Below are 19,188 nucleotides of genomic sequence, written 5' to 3'. Positions count from 1 at the left end.
GAGGGAATAATTGGCCTCTGAGATCCTTTAGGAAAGAAGATTTTATTTAAAATGGTGAAATTCTCTTAAGTATAGACTGATTTTAACAATTATTTTAAATTATTTTTATTTCATCATATTTCTCAATTATATGTAAGAAGATTTTAGCAATTTAAAAAATTTTGAATTTTAAATTCTCTCCCTCCCTTGTCTTTAAGAAAGCAAACAGAGAAGCAGGTACTCTGCACTGCTCCGGCTTCCACCTTCCCCAATTCATGTAAAAGGAGACTCTAAACAAACTTTGGAGCTACAGAACCCACAAAATGACACAGAGAATTTAACCTCCCACTGAGGACAGCCCTCCAGGCCAGCAGGAGCTATGGGAGACGAGGTCAGCTCCACACCAAGGTTTTAGACCCAGGGTGGGCCTGACCAGCCACCAGCTGGAGGTACTCCAGATCACCAGCAGCTGTGGCCCTTTCCAGAATTATCAACACATAGATGTGAAGGACAAAGTGAGAGGTCAGTGCACTGTGGACTTTGGAACCCAGTAGTTGGGAGTACAGTTGGCTTTTGCCTCTGAGGCGAGAAGCCACTGAAGAGCCACTGTGCAGCCGCCCCCACATAGCAGTTTCAGCTCCTGGCCTGCAGAGTATAGGGGGACAAAGCAACCAGTTTGAGGGGTAATCACTCTTGCTTTAACTTGCTTGGATCTGGATTGAGGTCTAGGGTGGAGGTCCTGGGGTGTGTAACCAGGTGCCAAAGCATGTGGAGGCTTCAGAGAGGCCACCCATCTAATACCTCTGGCAGCTGAGAAAACCCCAGTGTTTGGGACGAAAGCTTCACTGTCTGGTGGCAGAGTCCTACTGTGGCAAAAAGCCCAAAAGTCAAGTAATTGAGTGGCGACATGACCAGGCAAAGGAAACAAAGCAAACAGAAGATTCCAACATTAGACTCCTATTTTGGGGACAAAAAGGAGCAAAGTATGGAACAGGAGGAAGACAGTGAAGTCAGAACTCCTGCACCAAAAGCTTCAAAGGAAAATACGAGCTGGTTACAGGCCATAGAGGACCTTAAGAAGCAGAAAAGAAAAGTGGAGGAAAAATTGAGAAGAGAAATGAGAACGATGCAAGAAAATTACGAAATGAGAGTCAACAGCCTGACTGAAGAAAATAATACCTTAAAAAATAGACTAACTCAAATGTCAAAAGAGGCTCAAAAAGACAATGAGGAGAAGAATGTCTTAAAAAGCCAAATTTGCCAGATGGAAAAAGAATCCCAAAAGCTCACTGAGGAGAATCATTCCTTCAGAATTAGATTGGAGCAAATAGAAACTCATGACTTTATGAGAAATCAAGATGCTGTTAAACAGATCCAAACAAATGAAAGAATAGACGGCAACGTGAAATATCTCATGGGAAAAACCACTGACCTGGAAAATAGATCCAGGAGAGATAATTTAAAAGTTATTGGACTACCTGAAAGACATGATCAAAATAAGAACCTAGAAATCATCCTCCAAGAAATCTTCAAGGAAAACTGTCCTGATGTTTTAGATCCAGAGGGCAAAACAGAGGTTGAAAGAATCCACCAATCACCTCCTGAAAAAGATCCCAAAAAGAAAACTCCTAGGAATATTATAGCCAGGTTCCAAAATTCCCAGATCAAGGAAAGAATATTATAAGCAGCCAGGAAGAAACAATTTGAATATTGTGGAAACACAATCAAGATAACCCAGGATCTGGTTGCTTCTACACTGAGGGATCGAAGGGCTTGGAATGTGATATTCCAGAGGTCAAAGGAGCTGGGATTAAAACCAAGAATCACCTACCCAGAAAAACTGAGTATCATGTTTCAAGGGAAAATATAGTCATTCAGTGGAATAGAGGACTTTCAAGCATTCTTGCTGAAAAAACCAGAGTTGAACAGAAAATTTGACATTCAGATACAAGAAGCAAGAGAAGCATGAGAAGGTAAAACAGGGAAAAGAAATCATAAGGAACTTATCAAAGTTGAACTATTAACATTCCTACATGGAAAAACAATAATTGTAACTTATGAAACTTTTCTCAATAGTTGAAGGGTTTAGTAATATATATATATGAGGGTATATGGGCATATGAATACATATGTGAATGTGTGTATATATGTTTACAGGTATACATAGATAGAGGGCACAGGACTAATTTAACAGGAAGGGATGATACTTAAAAGGTGAAATTTAGAGGTGAGAGGAATACAATGAGAGAAGATGGGGAAAGACAGATTGGGATAAACTATCTCATACAGAAGAGGGAAGGGAAAAAGGTTACAATGGAGGGAAAGAATAGGAAGGCAAAAGGGAATGGGTCAACCTTATTCCCATTGAATTTGGCTTGAGGAGGGAATGAAATACATACTAAATAGGGTATCTCACCCTCCAGGAGAGTAGGGGGGGAAGGGGATGAGAGGGGGGATGATGGAAGGGAGGGCAGGCTGGGGGGGAGGGAAGTTGGAAGCACCCACTTTTGAAAAGGGACAGGATCAAAGTAGAGAATAGAACAAGTGGGAGGTGGGATAGGAGGGAGGGAAATATAGTCAGTCTTTTACAATATATCTACTATGTTATTGTTTTGCATTAGCCACACATGTACAACCTATACTGAACTGCTTATCTTCCCAGTAAGGATGGGTGACAAGGAAGGAAAGGAATGAATCTGGAATTCAAAGTTTTAAAATCAAATGTTATATATGCATGGAGGCATGAAAGTATTAGGCATATTTGGTGGGTAATCGAGTTTCTCTGGAATGAGAGCTGAACAGAAAGTTTGGATCAAAGGATTAGAGGCTACTGGATCCAACCTTGTCATTTTATAGATGAGGACCACCAGAGGCTGAATTTGAGCTTGGGTCTTCCTGGTTCCAAGTCCAGCACTCTATCCATCACACCATCTAACTGCTAAATGATGGCAAGGTATTGAATATCCAGCCAGAGTTTAGACTTAATTCAATAGCCATTGGGAGGACATTGAGAGTTTTCAAGCATTTGAGTGATGTGACCAGGGCTATATTTAGAGAGATTAATCTTGTAGTACTAGGCAGAATGGACAGGATCTTGAGGAGGGAGGGAGAAAAACCAGGAAGCTATTACAGGCACAAAATCTATCAGAATCTCAGTTAGGATAGGGGCAGTGGGAATGGGCAGGAAAGAATGGATTATTGACTCAATTGTTGAATCCTCGTTAACAATGACATCATTTGGGAGAGAGAGATAGTCAAATATCACTACATTATTTTGACAGGGAGAATGGAGGTGTCACAAATCACCTTATTTCTACAAATAAGTCAGAAGAGCAACACAATGAGTTCTGTTTTGAATATGTTGGATCTAAGATGAGGGATGGCCAACAAGTAAGTTGAAAATTCAAGATGAATGAGAGCTAGATCTATTTAGAGGTGATAGCTAAAATTATAAGAGAGGATGGTATTCCTAAGGGTGGAGGTTCAGAACAGAATGTTGGGAATATCTCTCACCTAGGCTTTGTGGGGGGATGGGATGCGGAAAGAGAAGAAAAACTAGGAAAAGAGACAAAAAGAAAGCCAAGAGAATACAGCCCTGAAGTAGGGTGGAGGGGAGAATACTCATAAGATAAATGTGTCCAACAGTGTCAAAATGTTGCAGAGGCCAAGGAGGATGAAAATGGAGAAAATGGAGAAAAAGGTAAATTTGGTGATTAGGAGGTCGCTGATGGAGATAATTTGCTTTGCTTGGCCTTGCATCTCTTATGAGGATTTTTTTTTTCTCTTTTTGTTTGATGGGAGAAAGGAGGGAGAGAAAATAAATGCTTAATACTTATTGAAAATAAATGTTATTTTCATTTCATCTACAAGCTGAAGTAGAGTTAACTCTGGAAGAGATTACATCCAAACTGAATAAAATGAAACCTTGTAAAGCTGAAGAAAATGATGAAGACAACAATGAAGAAAAAGAAGAAGAGAAATGTTGATTGAAAAAAATTTTTTTAGATCATCCTTGGTCTTAAAGTAGATTCAGAAGTCTGATTGGAAGGACCTAAGCAATAGAGAACTGAAGACAGCTAGTGTAAAATATTTCTTCCAAAAGTTTGGAGGTGAAAAGAGTGAGATGGGCTGATCTTTTGAAGGGGAGTAAACAGAATCAAAGGAAGGGGTTTGTTTTAAAGGTACAATATTTATAAGCATGTTTACAGGCAAAGAGGCCCTCTCATTTCCGTTGGAGACAGTCATCTATTGAGTGTGAGAGGTGAAGGAGATGAGGACTTGATGAAAAATGAAAAGGTTTGAAATAACTTCTCCTAGGAACACTAATAATAGCTGACTTTTACATAGTTGTGCAAAGCCCTTTACATACATCATCTCACTGGAGATGTTGGGCCTTATACAACTCTATGACATAAGTACTACAGATTAGTATGAGGTCATAGGGTGTGGTAGACAGAGGTAAGCAGTTAATCTCTTTTCCAGCTTCTGTGGTCACTGATTCCTTCATCTGGCTCTAGTCTTCCTCACTCCTCTCTGCCCCCTTCCCACCTTCAAACTCTCCCAGTTGAACCCTCCTCAAATTTTCCTAAGAACACTTTCTCTAAATAGCAGACATTCTCTAGCTCACATCATAGTGGGTAAATGCTTTATCCTTTCTACAAGATTACAGGATTCTTGAAGGCAGGGGCTGCATATTGATCTCAATAGGTACTGAGTGCAAATTTGACCTCAGATGCTTACTAGTTGTGTGACCCTGGGCAAGTTACTTAACCTCTGCTTATGTTAATCCACTGGAGAAGGAAATGGCAAACCACTCCAGTTATCTTTGCCAAGAAAACCCCATGGACATTATTGGTGAGCTTTAGTCCATGTGGTCATGAAGAGTTGGAAAGAACTGAATGACTGAACAACAACAAATGTTGAATCAAATTGAATTAGAGGAAAAGGAATGTGTTTACATTGGAACTGGTCTAGTCCAGGCCCCTCGGAGTGATTTGCCCAAAGTCACTTAAGGTGGAAATAGCAGAATTTGGATTCAAATTCAGGTTCTGTGACTCAAAATCCAGCTCTCTTTCCAGTGCACGTTACCATCACCATGTAACCACCTTCATCTTCCATGACACTTTAACTTTCCAAGGCTTTTTCACATATGTCATGAAGGATAGTTTTCCTCAGTAGGAAGGTGAGGCAAGGTAGGAAAAGTCCATTATTCTCTTTTGGTACATGAGGAAATGGGCTCAAAGGAGTTAAATACATTACCTGAGGTTAATTAGTGAAGTGCAGGGACCAGAACCAAGGCTAATGCCCATCTGTGAAAGGTCCTGAAGGAGCTGAAATGATTCCCATTTTATAGAATCAGAAATTGAGGTCCCCATAGGGACACTTTTATCTCAGCCCCGACTGGTTTCCTCAGAAGTGAAGTATAGCCTGCCTCTTGAACCTAGCCCTTTGGCCCTAGGAATTAAAAAATTAAATTAAATTAAAAATCGAGGACTAGAGTTTCCTGTACCCTCCCTGGGACAGTCAGGTCACTACTTGAGAGCCAGGAGCAGAAGAGTCTGGAGAGCAGCAGTGAATCCAATGTAGGCCAACCAGGGGTACATCCCAGAGTGGAAGGGTTTCCTGGAAGTGCCTCCTCCACCCCCACCCCACTCCCAAAAGTCACTTTGGTTGACATCAGTGAAATTGTCACATGGTTCCTTTCAGGCTGCCAGGTTTTCAGAGTTGAACTCCTGGGTGAAGAAAGCACAAAATAAAGGTCCCCTGATAAGTCTGGGTCATTCTTCTAATGTCTCCCCTGTTCTCAGAGCCTCTCGGGTAGGAGCAAGCAGGCTGCAACCCACCCCATGTCCTATCCCTCTTCCTCCAACACAGTAAAATGAAATTCTTAGGATCCTGGTTGCTCTCACCTCAATTTGACACAAACAGAATTTGACATTTTTTGAGGTGTTTCTCCCCCCAGGAGTAGGGAACCTGTGACTTTGACGCCACATAGGGCCCTCTAGGTCCTCTGGTGTGGCCTTTTGACTTAGTCCCAGTTTTAACAAAGGAATCCTTTTTTATTAAGGGGATTTGTTCTTTGAAGTTTGGATTCAGTCAAAGGGTTCAGTTTCCCCACCCCTGAACACAAGCCAACCAGATAACAATTATAGGGATTGGACCAGCGATTCAAATTCATATCTTTTTTTTTCCCCCGCTTTTTGGAGGGCAGTTAGGGTTAAGTGACTTGCCCAAAGTCACACAGCTAGTAATTGTGTCAAGTGTCTGAGGCCAGATGTGAACTCGGGTCACTCCAGGGCCGTGCTCTATTCACTGACCACCTAGCCACCCCTCAAATTCAAATCTTGTCTCACTTTTTTAGACTTACTCATCTGAGTGACTTTGGACAAGTCAGTCAAAAAGCATTTATTCAGCACTTACTTATTAAGTACAACTTCTCTGGGCCTTTGTTCTCTTATCTATAAAATGAAGTGAGCTGAATTCAAGCCCTTTCCAGCTTCACATGTGGGAGGATCCCTTGATTATAAGGCCATTTCTGGTGGAGCAATTGCACAAGGCAGTTAGAGATAGCCTGGGGAGGGGCTGGGATGGCCTTAGCCCAGAGACTGAGCTGGCGGCTCTTTGTATTGAGATTTGAGCCAGCAGGCCCCATGCTCAAAAAGTCTCTCCCACAGTCTGCTAATGGAGCCTGAGGAATTCCACTACTGTGACTAATTCTTTGGGCTTCCTTTTCCCTATGTGGTTCTTTTTCAGAATGTAAGGATTCCAAGAAGAGGCCATAAGTTGTTCTAAGGTGTTGGTGACTTAGACTTCTGATTCCAAGGAGAAGGCTGGGGAATAATATGGCCTGGGGGAAAGGAACTGAAATCAGAGAAAAGGAAAGGTCACTTCTGGGGTGAGACTGAAAATCAATCAGCAAGTATTTATCAAGGATCTACTATGTGCCAGGTATGGAAAGCTAAGCAGGACAGTGGATAGAGTGCCAGGCCTGGAGTCAGGATGTCTCATTTTCCTGAGTTCAAATCTGGCCTCAGACACTTAACTAGCTATGTGACCCTGGACAAGTCACCAACAGTTTGCCTCAGTTTCCCCATCTGTAAAATGAACTAGAGAAGGAAATGGTAAACCACTCCAGTATCTTTGCCAAAAACAAAACAAAAAAACTTCAAATGGAGTCACAAAGAGTTGAACACAACTGAAACAACTGAATAACAAAAATTTAAGGATGAAGGTGAAATTTTCCAGATGGGTGGAGCTCAAGCTAAGATTTTGATCTGATTAACCTGCCCTGACCAAACTTCTTTTTTTTCTTTTTGGAGGGGGGAGGCTGGGTGATTGGGGTTAAGTGACTTGCCCAAGGTCACATGGCTAGTAAGTGTTAAGTGTCTGAGGCTGGATTTGAACTCAGGTCCTCCTGACTTCAGGGCCAGTGCTCTGTTCACTGTGCCACCTAGCCGGCCCCCTGACCAAACTTCTAGGCTAACTTGAGTAGCTACCAACAACAAAAAAGTAGACCCGAGGTATCAGACTTCTGAAAACAATAGAGAACTTGGCAATTCCCAAATATTCCTCCTTGTACTAAGGGGCATGGTGAGTCTTTATCCTTCCCACCTTTGGTGGGACGATTGAAGACGGTGATGGGAAGAATGGGTGACTGGGAATATGACCTGGGGAACTGGAATCTTTCTTTTATATCTGCCTTGTGCTGAGTGGAGCACAAAAATCCCCTAGGGTGATCAAGTGACCTACCGCTCAGTGCCTGGATCTTGCTTTGAAGATCAGGCTAGTGGCCAAGCAGTTCCCCTTTGGGGGAAAGGTTAAAAAAAAAAAGGCACAAATTTATATAATCAGTCCATAAAAACCCCTCCACTCTCACTCCCAATTGCCAGGCCAAAGTATTACCTTTCTTATTTCCACAGATGCCACTGAAACTAGTTTTTTAATTGCATGTTTTCTTCTTTGAAGATATTTTGAACCCGGATCTTAGACTTGGGTTCAAATCCCACTTCAGACCCTTACCAGCCATGGGCAACTCATTTATTTTCTCAGGTCCTCCATCCATAAAATGTCCATAAAACATACCTCTCAGGGTTGCTGTGAGGGTCAAAGGAGATAATGTATGTAAAGGACTTTACAAATCTTAAAGAGATATATAAAATCAGTTATTATTTTTATCAACATTTATTTAAATGTGACTTCACTTGCCTAAAAATACTGGGAAAAAATCCCAACAGATTTCCCAGAAATTCCCAGTATGAAAATCATCACAGTATGATTTTTTTCAGGGCTCACACCTCCTTAAGATGGCCCAGAAGGCTGGCAATTTTTCCCCCTTCCTCCCAGGTCCTCCTGATTCCTTCCTATCACATCTGAAATCCTGTGATTTTTATATTCATTCTTTGGGGTTGAAGGGGGCTAGGGAGGACCTTATAAAGCACAGGCCCATCCCACTTGAATCCCCCAAAGGGGAAAGGAGACAAAATCATGCTGTCTCTAAGTCCCATCCTCTCCCACTGTGGTCTTGGATCCTGGAGCTTCTCCACACAGGCCAGTAACCTTCAGGGTCAGTGAGAAGGCTCTGGGATTTTCATTCCTATTTCACTGCTGTTAGGAGAGTGGAAGCTCAGTGTTGTCCATATAAAAGAGAAAGGTCTGATGCTCACTGTTCTTGCCTCTTCTTATTAACATCTGCCTTGTTCTCAACCAAGGTTCCTCTAAGAGCACAGAGGAAAACACTGTATTAACCCTGGGGGAAGAGGCACATTGCCCCACCTCTGGATCCAAAGCCTCCCCAAATAAACTTCCCCAAGATGAGAACTGCAGGCAGCTTTACCCTCTGGCCTTGGAGATCTGCCCTGCTAACCAACCAGCCCCATCTAGCCTCCTACACTTCTGCCACTTTACCCCAATCCCTATCTTCTCTCAGGGAAGAGACTGCTTTGGGGAAATTGAACCTTCCCATCTGAGCCAAACATCTGATTGGCTTCGAGCCCTGGCATTATCCTGGCACATCAGCCCCTATCAGGGAGTGTGGCAGAGAGGCCTCCTGGGGTTCCAACCACATATTATGTGAATTCAGTATTTTAATTGCCCAGAATTCCAGGAAACCTTACTCCAAGGCAGCCCTCTGATCCCTGAGGGGAAGGCCGGAAAATCAGTAAATCTTTGGAGGCTTCCAAGGAAGGCTCTAAATGTGGGTTCCACATTTGGGAAGCTGTCAGGAAATCAGGCTGGAGAACCATGAAGATTCTAAAGAACGGTTTCCATGATACTGTCCTCGAAAGGGGGGAATTAATGGATAGGAGGATCAATATTGAGAAAATTGAGGTCACAGGGGCAGCTAGGTGGCACAGTCAATAAAGCACTGACCCTGGAGTCAGAAGGACTTGAGTTCAAATCCAGCCTCAGAAACTTGACATACTTACTAGCTGTGTGACCTTGAGCAAGTCACTTAATCCCAATTGCCTTGCCTTTCCCCTCCAAAAAAAAAAAAAGTTTAAAAAAAATAAAGAGAAAATAGAGGTCACATGATAGAGGTAGTAGAAAGAGTAATAGATTTTGGGAAAAAAAGAGGAACCTATATAAATGTGGGGGTGGTTCTCATTAATACCAAATAATAATAGCCACAGGAGCTAACATTTATATAGCACTTTGAGGTTTGCAAAGCACTTTACAAATGTAATCCTCATAAAAATCCTGAGAGGTGAGTGCTATTATTATTCCCCTTTTACAGATGAGGCAACTGAAACATATGGAGATTCTGTGACTCACCCAAGGTCACACAACCAGGAGGTATCTGAGGTTGGATTTGAACTCAGGTCTTCCTGACTGTAGGTTCATGCTCTATCCAGACCTGGTATGTACATAGCTGTTTGCGAAGCTGTCTCTTCCATTAGAATGTGAGCAGAGGCAGAGGGCAGAGACTGTGTTTTTCATTTTGTTTATATCCCCAGTGTTTAGCACACTGTATCTGGCACATAGTAAAGCTTTAATAAATACTTGTTGCCGGTGCTCAAATTCTAGTTCCACTGACCCTAGGCAAATCACTGTACTTGAATTTCCCTTTATGTAAACTAGAGATGATAATACTCGCACTACCAATTAATCATAGGTCAATGGGCGGCACAGTGAATTAGAGTACTGGGCTTGGAGTCAGGAAAACCTCAGTCCAATCTGGCCTCAGCTATGTGACCCTGAGCAAGTCACTTAACTCCTTTTGTCTCAGTTTTTTCATCTGTAAAATGAACTGAAAAAGGAAATGGCAAAATATATCTGCCAAGAAAACCCCAAACGGGGTCGAAAAGAGTCAGACAACAACAATAACCAGTCAATTAAAAAGCATTTATTACAATTTCAAAGGACTCATGAAGGAAAATGCCATCCACATGGTCTGAATGCAGAGCGGAGCAGACTGTTTTCTTTTGGTTTTGTTTTTCTTCCTTAGGGTTCCTCCTGTTTGTTCTAATTCTTCTATACAACATGACTGATGTGAGAATAGATGTAGCAGGAATGTATATGTGGAGCCTATAGCAGATTGCAAGCCATCTTGGGGAGGGGAGAGGGGAAGGAGGGGGAGAAAATTTAAAACTTATGGAAGTGAATGTTGAAAACTAAAAAGAAATAAACTTAAAATAAAGCATTTATGAATTTTCTACTATATGCCAGGCACATTATAAGGCACTGAGGACACAAAAAGATAAAAATTAAATAGTTCCTGCCCTCAAGCAGTTTATATTTTATCAACAATTACTACTGGGGCAGCTAGTGGCATAGTGAATAGAGCACTGGCCCTGGAGTCAGGAGGACCTGAGTTCAAATCCAGCCTCAGACACTTAACACTTACTAGCAGTGTGACCTTGGGCAAGTCACTTAACCCCAATTGCTCTGCCTTCCCCCCTCCAAAAAGCAAAAAAACCCCCAAAACAACAAAATAAGTATTACCTACCTACCTCACAGGGTCATTGTGAGGAAAGGACAAAAGCAATTATTTAGAGCTGGGAGGGACCTCAGAGGTCATCCAATCGAATTCCTTCATTTTACAGATGAGAAACTGAGGCCCAGAGAGATTAAGTCATACAAGTAGCAGAGCTTGTATTCAAAATGCAAGTGATCATGAGTATTACTCATAGGGTGACCAAATAGATGCTGATAATTGGTTCTTCCTATAGGAAGCCTTCCCCAAGCTCTCTTAATTCCATTGCTTTTCCTCTTTTTCTTTTTCTTTTTTTTTTTTTTTGCTTTTTGGAGGGGGGAAGGTAGGGCAGTTGGGGTTAAGTGACTTGCCCAAGGCCACATGACTAGTTTTTGTGTTAAGTGTCTGAGGCCATATTTGAACTCAGGTCCTCCTGACTCCAGGGCTGGTGCTCTATTCACTGCACCACCGAGCCACCCCCATTGCTTTTCCTCTTAATTTTTTCCTGTTTATCCTGTATGTAGTATGCTTGGTAAATATTGTTTGCATGTTATCTGTTCCATTAGATTGTAAGCTCCTTGAGGGCAGGGACAGTCTTTTGCCTCTTTTTGTATCTCTAGCACTTAGCACAGTGCCTGGCACATAAATGTCTACTGAATGAATGAATACTTGTTCTCCATCTATACCAGGATTTACTGCCAATAATCCTAAATTATAATAGGAGGAAAGAAGGATTATGAGAATTTGCCTCTCTCCCTTCTTTGTGGGAGGCAGCTGGTGGCTCAGTGGATAGAGCACTGGGCCTAAGTCAGGAAGACCTGAGTTCAAATTTGACCTCAGACACTTATTAACTGTGTGACCCTAGGCAAGTCCTTAACTTCTGATTCCTCTAATTCGCTGGAGAAGTAAATGGCAAACCACTCCAGTATCTTTGCCAAGAAAACCCTATAGACAGTATTGTCCATGGGGTCACAAAGAATCAGACAGAATCAAACCACAACTTCTTTGCTGTTGGTGTGGAACATTGCATATAATGCCAGACTTGATTGATGGCTTGGTTAGTTTTGCTGAGCTGTCCCTCCCCTCCCCCGCCCTTTTTGGATTTTTGGTTATTTCATAGAACTACAGTTGGAAAGCACCTCAGAGGCCATCTTGTACAACTCCTTCATTTTTTACAGATGAGGAAACCAAGGCCCAGAGAGGTTCACTAACTAGGCAAGGTCATCCAGGTAAATAAGCACCAGAGAGTGAATTTGAACTCAGATCCTCTGACTCCTAAGCCAGGTTAATTTCTTCACTTCCTCTCTAAGGTTATCACTTTAAAAATAAAATAAAATTCATGTAAAATTTGAAATAAGAGGCTTTTAGCTATAACAGGACTATCTCTAGTGAACTTAGGGACCCAGGGCCAACCCTAGAGAGGTTTGGCCTCAGGCCAAATCATACTGTGCATCCTTCCTACTACTATTTGTAAGATGAATCAAAAGAAGCCTTAAAGGGAGAAGTAGTCTGGAAAGGAAAGCCTGCATCTGGAGCAGGCTGAGAAGAGGGCTTTGGAACTGAGGAGGAATGGACAGACCTTGCTTTGTTAGGGAAGCTTTCATGTCATGACGATAGCAGCCTCGGGCTTTTTTTTAAAGCCTCATCTATTAAAGTAAATGGTGCTTGATGAACAAAGCCCTGTCTTATCCCCCAACAGTTAAGGATATGATCAAGAACCGGTTTGTTCTGAGCAGAAGCCTCCCAGGGAAGTGAGTAAAATCTCCTTCCACAGAAACTTTTAGGAAAGGGGTCACATCATTAGCCTGAATTGGTTTAGCTGCATTTTTTTCCCCCAGAGGCCTGGAGACAGGGGGAAGTAAGTCTGGAGAGAGTTTGCCCTTTCTATTAATAGCTGAGAGGTAATTCAGTGTAAATCAGCGTTAAAGGGTAATAGATAAATATAATCTTGAGGTCAGAAAGACCTAGTTTCAAGCCCTGAAACAGTAGCTTGTGTCCCTGGGCAATTCACAGCCTCTTGGTATTCCAAATAAATCTCCTAAGATTGTAAGTTTTAGAAGAGTTGCTGATCTAGAGGGAGGTTCCATACTTGGGAGTTCCCTTCAGTGATGAAGTCTTGGATGTGGGAGCTTAAAAAGGCCAAGGTCTCCCACTGCATCCTGGGCCACCTCCAGTTGTCCTGATGTACATCTGGCCACTGGACTCAGATGGCTCCGGAGGAGAAAGTGAGGCTGGTCACTTTTGCACAAGCCCTGCCTCACTTAAATCCAATTCACTTGCAAGTCATAGCATCATCTTCCTGATGTCTTCAAGAACAAAGGACAATCAACAACTTACATGTAGACAAAAATAAAAGCTCACATTTAAATTTTGTTGTTCAGTCATTTCAGTCATATCTGACTGTTCGTGGCCCTGTTAGGAGTTTTCTTGACAGAGAAACTGGAGGGGTTTCCCATTTCGCTCTCTAAATTATCTTACAGATGAGGAAACTGAGGCAAACAGGGTTAAATGACTTGCTCGGGGTCACACAGCTAGTAATTATCTGAGGCAAGATTTGAACTCAGGAAGATGAGTCTTGATGACTTCAGGCCTGGTCCTCTAGCCACTGTGCCCCTAGTTACTCTGATATTTAAATAGTGTTCAGCATATACTATCTCAGGACAGGCAGGTGGTTTAGTAGATAGAGCACCAGGTCTGAAGTCATGAAGCCTCATACACTTATCAGTTGATTGACCTTGGGCAAATCACTTACCCCTATTTACCTTGGTTTCCTCATCTGTAAAATGATCTGGAAAAGGAAATGACAAACTCCTCCAGTATCTCTGCTGAGAAAATTCCAAAGGGGGTCATGAAGACTCAGACTGAAACCACTCAACAAGAATAATATACCAATAATCTCATTAGATCTTCGAAATAATTCCATCCAAAAAGTAGAGCAAGAATTATTATCTTCACTTGCCCATGGCTAGTAAATGTCAGAGGCAGGCTCTTGATTCCAAGCCCAGCATTCGTTACACTAAACCATGCCAACTCGCTACAGGGTAGACTGGACCCTTGGATATTCTTGTGGGACCCCCACACTCCCCAACGTGCCTTTATCTAGTGGGAAATGTAATGGATGGAAATTCAGGGTCCTAGGTTCTGTGACTAACTGGCCTTGGCCAAGACACTTCCGCTATGACCCTCAGTTAATTTCTCCCTAAAATGAGAGATCTAAATCATAGGCTCATAGATTTATGAGCCTAGAAGCCCTTCCCCTAGAAGGGACCAAGGAGGCATGTAGTCCAAGCCCCTCATTTCATCACAAATGATCAAAGTGAGACTCAGAAAGATTAGGTCACTTTCCCAAGGTATTTGAACTTAGGTCTTCCTGAAGGGCAGTCTAGCACTCACAGTGTAATGGTGTCTCCACTCCAGGGTCTTGAGTCTATTTCTTTTGTCTGGATCTAGACATATCTGTCCAGTGGAATTTGAGTATTATAGTCAAAGTTTCATTTCCTTTTCTTAGCAAGAGGAAGCAACTAATAGAAACAAAATGATGGTAATCACTACTTCATTATTTCTGTTACAAAGTACTATTTTCTGGAAATGAGAGTGCAGTCTGAGTCACTCATCACTGACCTCTCCCCTGGGGGACTTGGAAGAACAGACTATAGTCAGGGCTGGGGAACCTGTGTCCTTCAAGGTCCTAGGGTGCGGTCTTTTGACTTGGAGTCAAAAAAAACCTTGCAGTCCAAGTTTTATAGAACAAATCATTTTATTAAGGAGATTTGTCCTGTGAGGTTTGGATTCAGTCAAAGGGCTGCATTTGAGCACCTACAGGGCCACATGTAGTTTCAAGGTAGCAGATTCCCCACCCTTGGGACACTTTGATAAGAAATGCCCAGGACACCATACTAGGGCCCCAGATTTAATGCATACAGGAATTTCTTAAATGCTTTTTTATTCATTCATTTATTCATTTGAAGAAAAAGACTCAGGTCAACTTTGGTTTATTTCTCAAATCTTTGTGGTTCAAAGCATATCTCCTAAAAAGACATAGGGAGTCTGAAGGACACAGAACTTTATAAGTAAATAATGGGAGGAGAAAAACTTTATCTTGGCTCAAATCAACCCAAGAAATCTTCTTGGAGTTCAGACAAAGCTTGGAGCTTATTGGGAGGTGGTCATTCTAGCCCTGAACTCCACAGCCTTCTGTAATCCCACTATCAGACATCAACCCTAACAAGGAAGCACTATGTTAGCCTCGGATGTTGTCCCCCAGGACAGGGCTAAAAGTAGGTGAAGGTTTCGGAATTAGGAAAACCAAGGAATAGTGGAAGGAAAGAAAGGGGCAGTAACAAAGAAGGTTACATAGATTAGTGGGGTAAGAGGACACTGGCTCCTAAGTGAGGGTCTGGTGTCAAAACCAGGAGGGAGAAGAGCAAATTCTAAAAGAAATCAGTCCAGACAGTGCTGAATCAGGGCCATACGGAGAAGAGGAGAAAGGGATTCTTTGAAATAGCCCCAAAGGGAAGAAATGCAACCAGACAGAGGAAACAGAAAGACTGAATTTCCCAATAGTACCCTTGGTTTCTTAAAATGAATTGATGAGTGACTAAGTAAGAACTCTCAGTGACGATGTACCTGGATCAGAAGAATTCCTATTGTGTAGGAGACAATGTCAGGTTTGGAATCTCTGTTGGACAATGGAATGGAATGTTCAGTGAATCAGCGATCTCTCATATTGTGATGTGGTGTGGCATGATCTGTCCAGAACTCTCTCCTTACTTCTCTCAACGACTCCATGGGCCCACAATTCACGGTCAGCCACTCCTCCGTAACACAAGAAAGGCCAGGATATTTCCTTTTCTCTAGAAGGTCGCTATCAAAACATCAAAATGCACACCCCACCCCACCCCCATTTCCTGAGGAAGGGCAGGGAGAGGGCAGAAGGAAGGAGCTGGGGGCTTTGATTCTTTTTCCATTAGGACAGTAATGTGGATTGTTGTTGTTCAGTCATGTCTGACCCTTCATGACCCCTGTCCATGGGTGGTTTTCTTGGCAGAGATACTGGAGTAGTCTATCATTTCCTTATCTGGTAGATCAGGCAAACAGAGGTTAAGTGACTTGCCCACAGTCATACAGCTAAGTAAGTGTCTGAGGCTGGATTTGAACTCAGGTCTTCCTGACTCTAGGTTCTCTGCTCCATCCACTGGGCCACCTAGCTGCCTCCTGAGTTAATTCACAGATTAGGTAATTGTTCTCCAAAAGAGACTAGCTTTGAAGGGATGAAGTATAAGACAAATAAGTTTCAGTAACTGATGAGAACAGAAAACTGAGTGAGATTACATTCTTGGGAGTGGGGATTTAGCATAGGATGCAAGTCAGGGAAGTCAGACCTCAGATAATCACAGTTTTATAGCTAGATGGGACCTTAGTTATCATCAATTCTTTTTTTTTTTTAAGCAATTGGGGTTAAGTAACTTGCTCAAGATTACACAGCCAGTTATTTCTGGGTGCGGTGCTGAGTATCTGAGCCCGAATTTGATCCAGGTCATCCTGACACTGGAGCCAGTGCTCTTACTCGCTGTGCTACCTGGCCACCCCTATCATCAATTCTAATAACATTTTTCAGATGGGCAAACTGAAGCCCAGAGAAGTTAGGTGACCTGCCCAAGGTCACACAGGCAGTAAACAGCAGACCAAATACATGAATGGGATGGTGAGACCAGGAAAATAGTGTATTGGTGGAGTTGCATTCAATCCAAATTAGGAGCAAGGTTTGTTCTTGGACCTCAAGCAATGGACAAGTTACATAGAATGTCAGAGCTGAAAGGGGCCTTAGAGATGATCTTGTCTAGCCTTGCTCATTTACAGGGAGAAAATGAGGTGAAAGAAGTGGCAGTGGTCTGGTGGCAAGGGCAGAAGCAGAAGAAGGGAGACTGTTGTAATAAAAAGAACTTGGAGGCGTATGATTTAATCTTGTAGTCTCAGCCTCTCGCTAGCTGAGTGACATTTAACTGACTCATCTAAGCCTCAGTTTCCTTATTTGTGAAATGGTATAAATATTTAAAGTAAGTTCCTGCCTTTCCTGTTTCATGGGTGCATCAGAAAAGTAAATGAAATAAAAGTATCTGAACGTACTTTGTTATTGCAAGATGCTACGTAAATATTAGCTATTATGGTCAGCATTAGAATTCCTGGTCCTCTGGCTCCCAGGTTGGTGCCCTTCCCACTATCCAGGGGTGGGGAACCTTCAGCCTCAAGGCCACATGTGGCCCTCTAGGTCCTCAAGTTCAGCCCTTTTCCCCGAATCCAAACTTCACAGAATAAATCCCCTTAATAAAAGGATTTGTTCTGTGAAACTCAAGCAAAAGACCATACCCAAGGACCCAGAAGGCCTCAAGGATGCAGGCTCCCCACCTCTGCACATACCCCCATATTCTTTTCTGGATTTTTCTCACCTGGAAAATGAGAATACTTATCTAATCAGGATGACAAGGCTATTGTGATCCTTAAAATAGAAAATAAAAGCAAAAAGTTTTAAACTACAGAAAGGCATAGCATTTGGGTACAATCAATCTTAATCCTGTTGGCTCCAATTGCACCTCCAAGCCAGACAGGGTGAGTTTAAAAGGGAAAAGCCTGGTGGGGGTGGGGAAAGCTAGGAGAAAGCTTCTATTTCCAAGAAACAGAAAGTGAGATGTGACTAGATCAAGGACCAGTTGCTATCAGCAACTGTATAACGGATTTATGGTGGGGAGAGATTCCTAATTGCTCTTTTATAGATTTTAATTATTTTAAAATCTTATTTATATATTTACAATATATTTGTATTTTATGCAATGTGTAATATATTTATATTTTAATATATTTATATGTTATTATTTTATCTTTTTATACCACAATCTATCTTTCATCCAACCAACCAGACTACCCTTTTTTTCTCAGCTCACACCAGATTATCAGGATTATCTCTACTTTTTCCTTCTTTTGAGAGTCTAACTCCTCCCTCCTTCTTTGACTGTAAACTCTCAATGTGCAGGGACTCATCTATGCCTTATAGGTATACTTTTCTTTAAGTAAATATGAGAATATTAGCAATAAGAATGTACTTATCTGACTACATTTTCCATAAGGCCTGAGCCCCAGGAACACTCATTGAGAGAAGTTTCCAGTAATTCCATACGTCAGTGTAATGGTAAGGGAATTTGACGATCTTTCCTGCCCCTTGATGGATCTCACTTGGAGCCCAGTGAGAGAAGCTTGCTTAGGGGAGGCTTGTTTTCCCAGGAAGGCCCACACCTTATGTTACTTTGTAATTAGGCTGTAGGTCACAAAGGTTGTGATGTCCCTCTGACCCTGAAGATGTTGGTGGTTTTCTCTCTGGTAACTAACAATGTATGTATGTGATGGTCAGACATCTAGAAGCCCTGTCTGTTGGTCTGTTGAACTGTGTTGTTTCCTCTGTCTGTATTTTTTTGTCTGCTTGTAATTTCTGTTTGTATTTTCTGAAGTTCAGGGTACTGACTTTTTCCCCTGAACTAAGTAAATGATATATATGTTTGATTAAAGTAAGATTGTTAACCCCTTTTGAGTTGCTTTTCTTTAGAAAAGCAGATCAAAGAATCTGTGCTAGCAGCCATCCTGGGTATGCTAGGATGCTTACTGTTACACTTAGGAGACTTATACCTAGTCACAAGGGATATTTCATCAAAGGGAAAAGATGGAAATCTTGGGAAGATGACAAGGGAAAGAGGAGAGCTCAAGTGAAGCTATGTGGAAGAGAAGATTAGGTATGATGCCTGAGAATCCTGGGCTTGTCAGGACAGTGCACCAAGACTGATGCTTGAACAGAGATGCCTGTTTTGTGGATTTCACTGAGAGATTAAAGAGGGAACCCCAGAGATCCTAGGATCGTGGAATGGACCAGGAACAGAAGAATGGTTTGACTTCTGGGCAGTAAGCTAAATGAGCTGGAGGAGATGATTGCAGAGCTTCAGAGACTTTCAGGGGCTGCTGGCAGCATGTAAAGATGGTGATGGGCTGCAGCTGGAGTGACAGCTCTAAGAGCTACAAAAGAGTGTGGGACTCAAGGCCAGCAGGCAATTTGCCATTTTCCCCAGGGCATAAGTAGGAACATGGTTCAAGAGAAATTTCTTCTCTGGACTACTGTGCTGGGGAGGTAGAAAGCAGAAATGTACTCATTTGAGGAATAGTTTCTAAGAGCATTTGTAATTGCTTTGTTTCCATTTCTTTTTCAAATTAAATGCACTTAGTAATTCTATGATGTTGTTCATAGGGATCTATCAGTA

The sequence above is a fragment of the Petaurus breviceps genome, unplaced genomic scaffold (assembly GCF_028583685.1).
Source record: "Petaurus breviceps papuanus isolate PSGF00001 unplaced genomic scaffold, PetGlider_PUasm1.0 118, whole genome shotgun sequence".
NCBI classification, from domain to species: Eukaryota; Metazoa; Chordata; class Mammalia; order Diprotodontia; family Petauridae; genus Petaurus; species Petaurus breviceps.
Note: the sequence above shows the minus strand (reverse complement) of the source record.